A 14,165-nucleotide genomic window follows, 5' to 3' on the forward strand; every position below is an offset into this window, starting at 1 on the left:
ATTTTTGGCCAAGATGAGGAGCTACCGACACACAGAAGGCGCTTAGAACCAGAATGGGAGCCAATGCACATTTAATACACCCAGAAAATTGGCCAGAATGTTTATTTCCATGAAATCACTAGGTCAAACAAGTTTACACTGTTATGGTGTGTTTCTCAGGTGAGCGGCCTAGGGCCATCTTGGCCCTCATGTTTTATTACTGGTCGTTGGCAAAAATTGAGACCACTTTTCTCTGGTACAACATGCACGGTACATCCAATTTTTCGGTGTATTTTGACCTATCTCTACCTGGTAAGGAGTTTTATGTGGACGTATATTATATAGTTTTTTTATATTTGGTTAAAAAATTCCATATGCAAATACAGGTGCTAGTGTAAATCAGTTCTGACACCGCCAAATAGTATAATAAATGTTATTTTTTAGACAGCTGGCGGGCTCGACATTCTGTCCATGGGCATGCAGAATGTATTTCTAGTTTTTATTAAAACAATACTTTTTACAAGTCCACCAGTAAAACTTTCAGTAAAACCTTTAAGTTTAAAAGTGTGACTAAAACACAGCAAAGCAAATACTGAAAATAAAAGTGTAATTCCGAGAATAAATATAATTTGTAATCATATCGAAAATATTGTAATCATATCATTGCCAAAATGTTTTCACTATTCAATTAAATTCTAAAGTTTGTTGGTTATGAAGACTGTTGTCGTAGAAAGTCCCCTTACATTGCAAATATCAAATGTATACAACTAATGACGCTATGTCAGTTCCATTACACATGTAACAAAAGTGACAAGATATATATCTGAGTGCAGCTGAAGGAAAGCAGATCGTTGGCTAATAACTTAAAAGCGCTGAACACCCTGATATTAAATGTGCATTGGCTCCCACTCTGGTTCTAAGCGCCTTTTGTGTGTCGCTGGCTCCTCATCTTGGCCAAAAAATACACATAGACGGTAGTAATCCGCCAACAAATCACGTAGATTATACAGTAACAACAACATCCGAACGATGACTTTGAAATATCTGACTTATGTAAATTAGGGCGAAATACAAAGACATATGTCTACTTTCGGTTTAATTTGGTCCTGTTTCACAACTTTCAAAAGTTCTCACATCAAGAAATGCCTTCGCTCTGCAGATCGACCTGCATACATAAGAAGTTTAACCAATTCTGAATGGAATAGCATTGCCCCTTTTTCACGGGTGGTAAACGCGCAATCCAATTCCCACTGGGAATACCCTAAAAATGGGTTGCGCGACTTCCGGTGCTGGTGTTGCGCATCAATATATACAAAATCGAGATAGGTGGGTTTTTGTTTTTGTAAATAATGATATATTTACGAGTGCTTTCGAAAAAAAGCAAAATGCTATTCGACACAAAAATGAATAAAGATCATATGTGTGAAATACCAACTTATTAATTTAAGAATCGGCTCTGTTATCACGAAAGCTCTGCTGGCTCGAGCTGTCAAAAAAGCATGGAATCATGAAAAATGCAAATTTTCTAACTCTTGTGCCTTCTTTCTGGAAATGTGACGCTTCTAATGATCAAACGCGTGTAAAACAGTCATAGATATTACATACACTTGAATGAAATGTTGCTTTTGGGGGAAAGATTGGCAAAAAATAATCGGGAATGGGGTTGCGCCCCGGGAATGGAATTGCGCGTATACATTATATACATTATGATGTATACTAGCAGCTCCATTCCCGGTGCGCAACCCCATTCCCGATGATTTTTTTGTCAATTATGTCCCCGTAAGCAGGATTTGAAGCAAATAATTTTGATATTCGTTACTTTATAACAGTTGAGTTATCATAAAAAGCATCAGATGTCCTCAGATTAGGCATATGAGGTCAGAAACACCCATTTTTGTTGATTTCATACTTTTTTCACGCTTCGTGTCGCCTGAGTTTTTGTGATAATAGAGCCGAATCATAAATTACAAACCAGATATTTTACACATATGATGTATTATCATATTTGTGTCGAATAGCATTTTGCTTTTTCAAGAAAATTTATTTTTGTCTCATACTAAGCAAACTCATAACTTCACATACCTCAATTTCGTCTTTTTTTACGCGCAACACCAGCTCCGGACGTTGCGCAACCCATTTTAAGCGTATTCCCGGTGGGAATTGGATTGCGCGTTTACCACCGTCTTTGTTTACAATTCTCGTGTAGTTCCGGTCATTAGCGCCGCCTCGGAAGTATCACTGGCTCTTTTTTCAACTCACCTCCATAAAGAGTGGGTGCCAGTGTTTACAGCCCGTGTATTACTGAAATTGCAGAAGAACGCATGTTGTTCTAAATTTACGTAATAGAATTTAAACAAAGATTTGGGAGTTTTGAAGATATATGAAAAATATCAAATATTGCCTAAAACGATTTGTTGTGTGTATCTAACCGAAAATAACTGTGTAACTTTTAATTAAGGTCACAGCATTGTTTACTTATGTGGTAGTTTCTTTCCATCATCTTCAGCCTTTCCGAATATCATGTTTCAAATGTAACTGTTAGAAGGGACTTGATCCACGTAAAACTGAAAATAACATAATCTGACGTCTACAATATGCTTTTAGTTTTGCTATCATTGTCCACATATCATTAATAAAGCTATGTTTATCTTATATGCACAAACTGTATTTAGATATAAGGAGGTAATGTAAATAATAATGATGTCGGTCTGCTGCTACCCATGGATGCCACAAACGAAAAATGAAGTGAATATAGGAAAGGTCAGCCTGCTATTCATATTTCAGTGTTAGTTTTCTTAGAAATGTTTCTTAAAACATATATTTATGACAAAAATCTTTCAAAAATCAATCCCATGTGGTACTCAGAAAAAATCGTGACTGATAACATTATGAAGGCGCACACGTATTACGGCAGTTAATAAAAGTTATCTCTTTAGGTTCAGTGAGTATCCAGTATTTTAAATGTATACTGGAACAGTGAAATAGAACATAGATAGTTTGTGGCCAGTCGGTTTGCAGATAGACTGGAGCTGAACTGTACATGTCAGAGGAGAGCTTTCAGATTTAGTTTGTTCTTTGAAGGAAGAATTTGAGAAGTATTTAGTGCTTAAATTTTGAAATAAGTATTTTAGATTCCCGTTACGGTTGATACATATACTAGGTTCAATTTGATTTTGTAAAATACAGTAAGGGGGATGATTTAATACAGAATTTATCATTTGGGAAACACTGCTTCATGTTGCAGACATTCCGTGCACCATTTCAATTGTACTAGCTAATGGATTTATATACAGTTGAAAAGTTGAAAAAATATCAAACAATATTCTAGGTAGAAACTGACAAATGTAAATTAATTTTCTCATTAATTATTATTCTTGACATAATGATACGGAGTTAATTGCCTGTCTTATATGTAGTTTTATGCTATCGATCTTTTACGATTGCGGAGTTGGTGAATTTTCAATTCTGTGTAATGCAAGTAATTTGAATTTGGTAATGTAGATAGGTGTCTGTTACGGATGTAACAACAGGTCGGAAACATGTGTATACATGTTTAAACAAGTGTAGTATTTAGCTCGACTATTAGAAGAATAGTCTAGCTATTCTACTCACCCTGGCGTCGGCGTCGGCGTCGGCGTCACACCTTGGTTAAGTTTTTGCATGCAAGTACATACAGCAATTATTTAAAGGCATATAGCTTTGAAACTTATCTATTCTTTTTCTAGGTCAATTACCAACCTCACTGGGTCAAGTTCCATAACTCTAACATGTATTTTGAGCAAATTATGCCCCCTTTTGGACTTAGAAAATTCTGGTTAAAGTTTTAAATGCAAGTTACTATCTCCAAAACTAATGCAGATATTGAATTGAAACTTCACATGTGTCTTCGGGGTTATAAAACTAGTTGATAGCACCAAGTCCCATAACTCTGACCTTCATTTTGGCCAAATTATGCCCCCTTTTGGACTTAGAAAATTCTGGTAAAAGTTTTGCGTGCAAGTACATACAGCTATTACTAAAAGGCATATAGATTTGAAACTTATTTTTTCTTTTTCTAGATCAATTACCTACCTCACTGGGTCAAGTCCCATAACTCTGACATGTATTTTGGGCAAATTATGCCCCCTTATGGACTTAGAAAATTCTGGTTAAAGTTTTGCATGCAAGTACATACAGCTATTACTAAAAGGCATATAGATTTGAAACTTATTTTTTCTTTTTCTAGATCAAATACCTACCTCACTGGGTCAAGTCCCATAACTCTGACATGTATTTTGGGCAAATTATGCCCCCTTATAGACTTAGAAAATTCTGGTTAAAGTTTTGCATGCAAGTACATACAGCAATTACTAAAAGGCATATAGCTTTGAAACTTATTTATTCTTTTTCTAGGTCAATTACCAACCTCACTGGGTCAAGTTCCATAACTCTAACATGTATTTTGGGCAAATTATGCCCCCTTTTGGACTTAGAAAATTCTGGTTAAAGTTTTAAATGCAAGTTCCTATCTCCAAAACTAATGCAGATATTGAATTGAAACTTCACATGTGTCTTCGTGGTTATAAAACTAGTTGATAGCACCAAGTCCCATAACTCTGACCTTCATTTTGGTCAAATTATGCCCCCTTTTGGACTTAGAAAATTCTGGTTAAAGTTTTGCGTGCAAGTACATACAGCTATTACTAAAAGGCATATAGATTTGAAACTTATTTTTTCTTTTTCTAGATCAATTACCTACCTCACTGGGTCAAGTCCCATAACTCTGACATGTATTTTGGGCAAATTATGCCCCCTTATGGACTTAGAAAATTCTGGTTAAAGTTTTGCATGCAAGTACATACAGCTATTACTAAAAGGCATATAGATTTGAAACTTATTTTTTCTTTTTCTAGATCAAATACCTACCTCACTGGGTCAAGTCCCATAACTCTGACATGTATTTTGGGCAAATTATGCCCCCTTTTGGACTTAGAAAATCCTGGTTAAAGTTTTGCATGCAAGTAACTATCTCCAAAACTACTACAGATATTAAATTGAAACTTCATATGTGTCTTTGGGGTTATAAAACTAGTTGATAGCACCAAGTTCCATAACTCTGAATGTATTTTGGGCAAATTATGCCCCCTTTTGGACTTAGAAAATCCTGGTTAAAGTTTTGCGTGCAAGTACATACAGCTATTACCAAAAGACATAAGCTTTGAAACTTATTTATTCTTTTTCTAGGTCAATTACCAACCTCACTGGGTCAAGTTCCATAACTCTTAACATGTATTTTGAGCAAATTATGCCCCCTTTTGGACTTAGAAAATTCTGGTTAAAGTTTTACATGCAAGTTACTATCCCCAAAACTAATGCAGATATTGAATTGAAACTTAACATGTTTCTTCGGGGTTATAAAACTAGTTGATAGCAACAAGTCCCATAACTCTGATATGTATTTTGGTCAAATTATGTCCCCTTTCGAACTTAAAACTCTTTTGATATTTAACATTTTGGGTAATAATTTTCTGCTTCTGTGACAATATTTCGAATAGTCGAGCTTGGCTGTCTTACGGACAGCTCTTGTCTAATTACTAATATATTCAAATTGCGCTTGTCTGTTCCCAATTTTTTTACATTTTTAAGTTTAGAAAAGTTGTTGTTGTTGTTGCCGCTGCTGCTGCTGTACTGTACCGTGACGTATTAATTGTGTTTCTTTTCTTTCAGTAATTTTGCTTCAAGTTCTTGTTATTTCTACGAAAATGATATTGCAAATACCAACAACACCTTTATCAGTTACTAAGCACTCAACTGAAATACAATATGAAAAATACACTATCATATGGTTCTGATGGCAGCCATTTTGGATTTCTATAAAGAGAAAAATGCCCAAGGATCTCCGAGCGAAAGTCATGAGATACTGTGTATGCTCCATCTAATGAACAACATACTAGTTAAGCAATAGAACCTTGAATAAACCCCACTACAAAGTTTCTCATTATTTTTTTTCAAAGAAAAGAACACTGAACATTGACGATAGCGGCCATTTTGAATTTTCTTAAATTAAAACTTTTCTCCAAGGATGACAAGATGTCAACCGATGGATTCTCATTTACTGAAGTCCAAAGAACAGGAAACTGCAAAAATACATTGTATATACCCTATTGCAAGGTTCAGTGTAATTTCTACCCGACTAAACGCAAAGACTTGGCTTATTGTAAGAGATCATCATGTAATTGATCAAAGATTATATACCTGACAAGCAATAAACAAAGAGATATGAAATATATTTACTTCAAGGTGCCAAATCAAGACAAATAAAAAACCCATAAATCTTTAAAAAAAATCTTGTATTTACAGTTATTTTGTGGTGCGTCTTTAAGGTAACTTGACAAACAGCCACTACTGACCATGACATTTTATAGGGAAAAATATAGGTATATATAACCCTCAAAATATACATAAAGTATTTAGAATTGAACCTCAAACAAGAGCTGTCACTATAGGGAACAATTGTGACAAGTAATTTTAACATCCCTTGATGAACGGCAGAGTTATTGACCGGAGAAGAAACATACAATGTTAACCTTTGACTTCTAAATGTGACCTTGACCTTGAAGCTAGGGGTCTTGGTCTTGCGTCTGACACGTCATCTCAATATAGGGAACGTTTATGCCAAGTAATTTTAAATTGATGGAAGAATTATGGAACGGACAAGAAACATACCATGTTAACCTTTAACCTCTAAATGTGACCTTGACCTTAGAGTTAGGGGTCTGGTTTTGTGTATGACACATTTTCTCGTTATGGGGAATATTTATGCCAAGTAATTTCGAAATCCCTTGATGAATGGCTGAGTTACGAACCGGACATGAAACATACCTTATTAACCTTTGACTTGACTTCTAAGTGTGACCTTGATCTTGGAGCTAGGGGTCTGGGTCTTGCACGTGACACATTGTCTCATTATGGTAAACATTTATGCCAAGTTGTTTCAGATCCCTTCATAGATGACAGAGTTATATACAGTACACGAAAAAGATCCTATTAATCTTTTACTTCTAAGTATGACCTTGACCTTGGAGCTAGGGATCTGGATCGCATGAAACGTCGTTTCATTAAGGTTAATATTATGCCAAGCTATTTTCAAATCCCTTCATGGATGGCAGACTTACAGCCTTGACAAGAATTTACAAAGTTACGGTCGGATGGACGGACGGTGCGATTTTAATATGCCCACCTTTGGGGGCATAAAAATCAAAGAACCTACTGTAGTGTAAATAAAAAGTTATTTGCTGAAACATCGTTTAAGGATGTAAGGGAGTTATTAATAAATAAATAAAAATCTAAACTTATTAAATGTTTTTGTTACAATTCACAAAATAGATATATGCTTAATAACTTAATAATAACATAAAATATTTAGCCGCATTAGCTCTTGTGGGTTTAATTTGTGCACTAGTCAGTAGTGTACATGTATTTACAACTATGCTTTGCACAGAATGTCACGGGTCAGAGGGGTAGGTAGAGTGGCTGTACTTATCACTATAACCCGGCGTTGAGTTAGCAAACTGTAGGGAATCTTGAGGGGTACTCCCCTTCATTTTAGGGGGGTTAGGAGACTCTCCCCCTGCAATATTTTGAAATACAGGTAGGAAATGCTTGGTTCTAGAGGGGGGTGTAAGGGGGCTTTCCCACTGGGAAATTTTGAAAAGCAGGTATAAAATGGTGGCCTCTGGTGCATTTTAAGCCCCTCTTCGAAGAAGGAGGGGTATATTGTTTTGCATATGTCGGTCGGTCGGTCGGTCTGTCGGTATGTAGACCAATTGGTTTCCGGATGATAACTCAAGAATATTTGAGCCTAGGATAGTGAAAGCTGATAGGGCGGTTGGTCATGACCAGCAGATGATTTGAGGTCAGTAGGTCAAAGGTGAAGGACACAGCGACCCGGAACAAGTTTAACGATTTCGAGACTGAAATCGAACGCTTTTGAATTTTCTTGAAATTAATTTTCAAGGTGCAAGATTCAACGATGGATTCTCATGATTTACTGAAGTCAAAGCAAGGAAACTGACCAAAATACATTTAAACCTTTGCAAGGTCATATTTACCCGACTAAACGCAAAGACTTGGCTTATGAGAGATCATCATGTAATGATCAAGTTGATATACTGACAAGCAATAGACCATATGAATTATTTATTCATAGGTCCAAAGTCAAGTCAAATAAAAACCCATAAATCTTTAAAAAAAATCTTGTATTTACAGTATTTTGTGGCTCTTAGTAACTTGACAAAGCACTACTTGACATGACATTAGTAGGGAATTGTTATATAACCCAGAAATGATACCTAGTGATTTGAATTGACCTCAACAAGGCGTCATATAGGTACAATTGTGACAAGTAATGTTAAACTCCTTGATGACGGCAAGTTGACCGAAATGTACATCATGTTACCTTTGACTCTAATGTCCTGACTGAATGCTAGGGGCTTTGGTCTTCGTCTGACACGTCATCTCATAAGGAACGTTATGCATAATTTTAAATTGATGGAATGAATTATGGAACGACAGAACACATGTTACTCTTTACTCTGAAATGAGTTTACTGACTTAGAGTTAGGTGTCTGGTTCTGTGCATGACACATTTTATCCGTTAGGGAATATTTATCCAAGTATCATTTTGAAATCTTGAGAATGGCGATTACAACGGACATTAACATACCTTTATGTACCTTTGACTTGACTTATACGTGTGACCTTGATTGAGCTAGGTCTGGGTCTTGCACGTTGAACATTGTCTCATTATGTAACTTATGCAATGTATCAGATCCTTCAGGATGACGGTTATACATGTACACGAAAAAGATCCTATTAATCTTTACTATCTAAGTATGACTAGACCTGGGAGCTAGTTCGATCGCTTGAAACGTGTCATTAGGTTAATATTATGCAACTATTTGTCAAATCCCTTCATGATGGCAGACTTACAGCATTGACAAAATTTACAATGTACGGTGATTGTCGACGGTGCGATTTTAATATGCCCACTTGGGCAAAATCAGAGACTACTTAGTTAAAAAATAGTTATTGCTGAACTGTTTAAGGATGTAGGATTATTATAACTAATTAAAATCAAACTTATTGAATGTTTTTTACATTTCAAATAGTATATGTTAATACTTAATAATACATAAATATTTACCGCATTAGCTCTGTGGTTTAATTTTGCACTAGTCATATGTACATTGTATTTCAACAACTATGCTTTGCACAGATGTACGCAAGGTAGGTAAGTGCTGTACTATCACTAACCGCGTTTGAGTTGCAATGTAGAATCTTGAGGGTACTCCCTTATTTAGGGTTCAGGAGACTTTCCTGCAATATTTGAAAATACAGTAGGAAACTGTGGTTCTTAGAGGGGTAAGGGGCTGTCCCTTGGAAATTTTACAAAGAGTTAGAAATGGTCGGCTCTGGTTGCATGTTAAACCCTCATTCGAAGAAGAGGTAATTTTTTGCATATTCGTCGTCGGTCGTGTCGTATGTAGACAATAGTTTCGGATATAACTCAAAATTTGAGCATAGGACTGATGAAAAGCTGATAGCGGTTGGTCAATGACAGCAGACTTATTTGAGGTCGTAGGTCAAAGTAAGACCAGCGACCCGAACAGTTAACGATGTTCCGATATCTATTCTAGACGTTTGCCTGATCATGAAAGTTTGATAGGGTTGGTACATAGACTAGCAAATATCCTATTGATTTGAGTCAAAGTCAAGGACACATGACCGAACAGTTAAACGTTTCGACAATAACTTGAGATGCTTGGACTAGAATCAGAAAGTGATAGGGACAGCAATGACCTATGATTTAGAGTAATAGGTCATAAGGTCAGGTCAAAGTGACCACAGTAAACGTTTCAGGATGATACTGAAAATGCTATTGGCTTAGGATCAAAACCTTGTTGGGAGGTGTTTATGCAGCAATTGACTCTGTGATTTTGGTCATTATTAAACCAAGGTCACATTGACAGAACATAGAACTTTGTGTACAAGTGACACAAAATTCTGTTCCTTGTGAAATTGCTGAATCTCATAGGGTGGACATGCGTCACGAGCTTGTTGTCTTAATCTTAAGGTACTTGAATGATACTCCCCTAATTTTAGAGGGGTCAGGGGGTTCTCCTCCTGGGAAGTTCTGAAATATAGGTATGAAATGTTGGCCTCTGGTGCGTTTTGCGTCTAAATTTTGAGAAAATATTATTTTAAAATAGTTTTGCGCAACCTTGATGGGACTATGTCACTTTTCAGCCATCTATGTTGGGTGGGTTTGGGGGCCTCGATCCGGGCCTATTATACAACATGATGCTCAACAGTGCGACGCTCGACACACGATACAACGGGCGACAATACGACGCGACATCGTGACATCATACTGTCATGCTTCGTGTCACACTGGCATGTTTCGAGAACATGACATCTAATCACGAGTTCACGACATCTAATCTCGATTGTACGACAACAGTTTTCGAGAGCACGACTTCTTATTTCGAGTTCACGACTTCTTATCTCGAGCTCGCGACTCCTTATTTCGAATGCACGACATCTTATTTAGATTGCTCGTGATAAGTGAAAAAACAACATAAGTGTGCTGCCTATACATACCACCGTACTTTACTGAAATATGAAATATTTGTTTTAGACAGTTGCAAACTTACCTTCACGATACCAAATATAACAAGAGATAACAAGAGCACCGCAATGCAGAGTAATATACGTCCGAAGGTATAACCTTTTATCCCTTAGTGTGAACTTGACCTTGATGCAAGCCATCCATAACATGCGCTCTGCATGTTGTCTCGATGTTTTGAACATTTATGCCAAGTTTCTTTAAAATCCGTCAAGCAGTTCAAGAGTTACAGAGCGGACACGAAATAAAGTCATATGACCTTTGCCCCCTTAGTATGATCTTGACCTTGAAGCAAGCCATCCAAAACATGCACTCTGCACGTCGTTGTGTCAAGTTTCTTCGAAATCCTTTGAGGGGTTCAAGAGTTACAGAGCGGACACGAAATTGCTAACGGACGGACGGACACCGGGGTCATAACATAATACCTCCCTTCGGGCGTATAAAGAGCGATTGGCTTCTATCAAATATATAGGCTAAAGTAGCCCAGCTCAGCCCAATCTGTTTCATTGCAGTAAAAGCTGCTACAAAATATATTTTTGTAATGGGGAAAATGTAAGATATATGCGACATAAAAATGCTTCGCCACCAAAGGATCGAACCCCGATAGGTTGAAAGACATTCAGTTGCAATTTGATGCACATTCGAGTAATGTGAACTGCACAATCTTGTTAAGCCAGCTCATATAAAGGGGTGCACACGAGAGACTTAAACCTGTCCTAGTCACTTATTTTATACCCGCAGCCAGTCTTGGTATTTGTGTCTTAGATTTCTGTGTTATCATTCACCCCGTTCCCTATCCATATCCAACCCCGACAAACACACAACGCCATTAGCAAATCGTATTAATCATTAGAAACTTCAAAATATTTCTGTTCTAAAACACTGGTCCTATTACAGAATAATGTCATAGATATTTTTCTTGCGTGACTGCTCAAGCAAGGTGTGGAACTCAGGTGAGCGATCTAGGGCCACCAAGGCCCTCTTGTTTCTATACGTGACAGTACTTATTATTAAGATAATTATTTGTACAACATAAACATGTTAATTCTTCTTCTTCGAAAAAGTATACAAGAATGTATGAGTATGACTTCCGTCGGGTTCAAAGTTTACACCACATTCTTTTATTATTGAAGATTCACGTTAATTACGTAAAATAAAATCTTGAAGTTATACACAAGGAATTGTTTGTTTATGTCATAGTGTCAAATAGGAAGTGCGACATTTAGCGTTGGTGTTGCGACATGTAACGGTGGGCAAATTTTTGCGACATTTAACGTTGAAGGTGCGACATTTAACGGCAGATAATTTTGCGACATTTAGCGGAGGTTGCGATATTTAACGCCAATCTTGCGACATTTAACGCTGGTTGCGACATTTAGCGGTGTTGCGACATTTTACGGTGGCACAACGACCTTAGACATCACGTAATGTCAAGTTATGAAGGTTTGAAATTGTTATGTAAGTTTTGTAGCAGATTTACCCTGCAAAGATATGCTTAAACAGAACATTCAAAACTACACATGTGACTGAATATGTGGACACCAGTTTTATGAAAAACTTTGTTATTTAAGGCGCAAAGACAAACGCCTAGACTTTATGCGTGTAATACATTTAGTAAAGGTTTCGAGTCTTAGAGTGCACATTGAAGCATTATATGGAGAAAAAAAACATTTATTATAATAAGTATGACACATGCGAAACATATTTAACAGTAAAACTGTTTTAAATGACCATAGCAAGGGGAGACATGTTCCAAACACATTAATATGTGGTCGTGGTTAAGCGTATGTATGTCTACAGTCTTTGTTCCACCATAAGACATCCTTGATAAAGTTTTACTGCGGAAGTTTGATTATTTGTATCATTCCGTATCCGCATCTTTATTAATAACCTTTTTTCGCATAAATGAGCCCCCATTGCTTAGTTCAGACTTCGCACGTTAGATGTTAAGTTTTGTAATAAATATGTGTTTGCATTGGCTTCACATACTTAAGCTTGCAATGTTTATATAACCTGATACTGCGCTGTCATCATCTATTTTTCTCTCCTTTGTCATTTTTACCTGATTATTCAAATAATAAAGATTGCTCTTGTACTCGCATCGGCATCGGGTCGCCGTCTGTGTCGCCGTTGCATTAAAGTTTTATTGCCACTATGTGCTGTCCCTTTTATCATAAAACTTCACGTATAGAAAAGTATAGGATAAGGTATCTGATAATTATCTTAAAGGTCAATGTCACTGGGGGCAAATATTTTAATAGTGTCGGCAAAAGCATTTTGGAAGCTTCACATTTTTTTATCATTTTTTTACTGCTGTCCCTATCATTCTCAAACTTCACATAAGATTTGATCTTGTTAATTAGCAGGATTTCGACAGTTAGGGTCAGGTACCTCACAGGCCATGATCACTGTGGTAAAAAAAAATGTAATAGTGCTGGTTAAAGTTTAACAGCAAGCTTTTTAATTTCACTATATCTACATCCCTATAGTCACCAAAAAATCTCTCATAACGATGGATTAATAGTTAAAGTTTTATGGCGCACTGCTGAATTAATATAAGACGCATGTGGCAAAGTTAAATGTCGCAACGCCGCTAAATGTCGCAACCACCGTTAAATGTCGCAAGGTTGACGTTAAATGTCTCAACCACCGCTAAATGTCGCAAAATCGTCTGCCGCTAAATGTCGCACCTTTAACGTTAAATGTCACAAAAAATTGCCCACCGGGAAGAGAGAGGGGGTGGGTTATGTGTGGGTAGGCGGAAAAAAAACCAAACAATTTTAAGAGACTAAAAGTAAAATAATATCAGAATTTCCGCTTAACCTGAAAGAATGTACAGAGGGCCACATAGGATCTTTCTCCGCCATTGAAGGTTGATAGTCGCCTTATGACTTTAAACGTAAACCTCCAATCTTCAGTTTCTACAGCTGGTACAAAACACAGTCTTCGTGTCGCGTAGTTGAACATCCTGTTGTGTAACAGGCCTGGATTGTTGCCCGAGCCGTTTCCACCCCCTCCCACCTCAAACCCCACCCTTGTTGGCTTACTAGTGACTTATACTCATCAAAGTTACACCCAACTATTTTGGAAATAATATTTTCTCAAAATGTAGACCCAAAACGCCCCAGAGGCGAACATTTTATACTTATATTTCAAAATTCCCCAGGGGGAAGAACCCTTGACCCCTTAAAATGGGGGGAATACCCCTCTAGTATCTTAAAATTAAGAAAGAAAAAATGCACCATAGGCAACCATTTTATACCTGTTTTTCAAACTTTCCCGGGGAGAGACCCTGAGCCCTGAAAAAATGACAGGGATAACCCCTCCCATACACCGAAATTTTAAACAAAAAATGCAATAAAAGTCCAGCATTCCATACTTGTATTTCAAAATTGTCAATGGCAAAAGACCCTAACCACCTAAAATAAGGGGAGTGCCCCTGTAGTACGTACCTAAAAAATAGACAAAAATGCACCACAGGCCAACATTTCATACCTGTATATAAAAAACTTTCCTACAA

This window comes from Mercenaria mercenaria, chromosome 12, assembly GCF_021730395.1.
Source record: "Mercenaria mercenaria strain notata chromosome 12, MADL_Memer_1, whole genome shotgun sequence".
In the NCBI taxonomy this organism is placed as follows: domain Eukaryota; kingdom Metazoa; phylum Mollusca; class Bivalvia; order Venerida; family Veneridae; genus Mercenaria; species Mercenaria mercenaria.